This window comes from Triticum dicoccoides, chromosome 6A, assembly GCF_002162155.2.
Source record: "Triticum dicoccoides isolate Atlit2015 ecotype Zavitan chromosome 6A, WEW_v2.0, whole genome shotgun sequence".
In the NCBI taxonomy this organism is placed as follows: domain Eukaryota; kingdom Viridiplantae; phylum Streptophyta; class Magnoliopsida; order Poales; family Poaceae; genus Triticum; species Triticum dicoccoides.
Window position 1 is genome coordinate 476437681 of NC_041390.1, and position 2344 is coordinate 476440024.

The following is a 2344-nucleotide window of genomic DNA, read 5'->3' on the forward strand; positions in this document are numbered from 1 at the left end:
CCCAGCTTCCGCCGTGCCGCCCTCGTCCATCCCCGGCGCGCCACCGTGCCCGCACGCCGCCGGCCAGCGCACCACGCCGCCCCGCCGCGCCGCATTAGAGCCCGGCCGCCGCCTCGGGCCACGCAACGCCGCCCATCGCCGCCGGCGCGCCGCCGCGGCCCCGTCCCCGGCCTCTCCTACCTCTTCCCCGAGCTCCGGCCGTCCCTCTCCTCTCCGGCGATTCGTGCTACAGTGTCTCCAGCGAACATCGAAGAACGCGCCAGATCTGGATCTCGGTCATCTCGGTTGACTTTTATCTCCTAACCCTAATTTTTTTCGAGCATACTTTGACCTGCCGTAACTTTGCATCCGTAGCACTGATTTGGGCATATAATATATCGAAATGTTCGCCTCAACGAGTACATCATTTCATTCCATTGCATCTTTTGCATTTGAGCTCATCTTGATGCCCGAAATGCTGTTATAAGGAGGCTTCGTGAGTTAATTGTCAGATCTGCTAGTTCATCTTAGACTTTTGTCATTTTTGCCATGATTATTGTGTGCATGCTATGCCTGTGAGTCCTTCATATGTTTTGTTAAGTATTTTGTCTTCTTTCCAGAGGTGCAACCCATGCATTTTTAGGATGTGTGTGGTCACTTGTGCAAGCTTGCAAAGTGAGGCACCCGGTAAATCTGTTTTTAGGGACTTAGTTGTTTTCACTAAGTCTGGGATTTTTAGTTCATGATGCCATATGTTCAGCTTGTTTCCTAGTGATCCGTGCCTCTTTTGAGGATGATCAGTAAAGGAGTTTTGTTAATCATGTTATGCTCTATCCATTCATGTCTTTGTTTGCAATTATGGAGCACCCTAGCTTGAGTCAATCGAGCTCTACTTTTGCTTCGTGGTGAATCTGGGCAGATCGTCAACTCGTTTGCGATTTTGCCGATGTTATTGTAGTTGATCCGTGCATGCTATGCCATTTTTCTTGCCATGTCTAGCTAGCATTTTGTGCCTTCTTAATGGATGTATGCTTGCCTTGCCATGACTTGCACCGTGGTGAGTGCATCGAGCTCGTTTACATGCCTTTGTGAGTTATATTTCAGCATGTCTCAGTTTTCACTGTGTCTGAAAACTGATTGTGTTTTAGCTATGTTCGTGTGCTCGTTTATATATTTTGTGATCCCTTTTGGCCTCAGGTCACTTTGGGACTTTTGTTAAGCTTGTTGAGTAGCTCCATGCCATGTTCTTACTTGTCTCAATAAGGTCATGTATCATGTTGTTTTGCTGCTCCGAAGAGGGCTTCGTGCTCTGAAATTTCAGACAAGTGTTAAATTCACTAAGTCTGGAATCTGTTTTGCATTTGCATTTTTGCCATGCTTGTTTGAACCTCTTAATGGATGAATTGGCCGTGGCTCAGTGCTAGTCTTTTGTTAAGCATCTTGTGTGCATCCCTGCCATGTATTTTGTAGTCATATTTGGTGGCTATAGCATGTCCATTTCATTGCATTTAGATGCCTACTTGCTGTAAATCGCAGACCGGTGTCATATCTTAAAACGCTTGCCATTTCCAAACCGTAACTCCGATTCCAATGATCTTTATATCGTTTTCAAGTGATTTCATCCCCTCTATCCAGTGGCACCCTTGGTTTTCCAAGTTGAGGCCAGGTTCATGCATTTCCTGTCATATCTTGCATTTTGCATCCCGCATAGCATATCATCATTTCATCTTATTGCTTGGTCTTGCACGTGGTTGATTGTATCCTTGTTGCTTGTTTGTCTTGTTGGGTAGAGCTGGGAGACGAGTTCGCTACCGAGGAGCCCGTCGAGTTTGCTTGTGAGGATCCAGTCAATTCTGACAACTGTGCAGGCAAGATGATCATACCCTCGAAATCACTACTATCTTTCCTATGCTAGTTTGCTCGCTCTTGCTATGCCAATGCTACGATGCCTACCTTTTGCTTGTCAGCCTCCCAATTGCCATGTCAAACCTCTAACCCACCTTGTCATAGCAAACCGTTGATTGGCTATGTTACCGCTTTGCTCAGCCCCTCTTATAGCGTTGCTAGTTGCAGGTGAAGATTGGAGGCCGTTCCTTGTTGGAACATCATTTATTTACTTGTTGGGATATCATTATATTGCTATGTTATCTTAATGCATCTATATACTTGGTAAAGGGTGGAAGGCTCGGCCTCTCGCCTAGTGTTTTGTTCCACTCTTGCCGCCCTAGTTTCCGTCATATCGGTGTTATGTTCCCGGATTTTGCGTTCCTTACGCGGTTGGGTTATAATGGGAACCCCTTGATAGTTCGCCTTGATTAAAGCTTTTCCAGCAATGCCCAACATTGGTCTTACCATTTGCCACCTA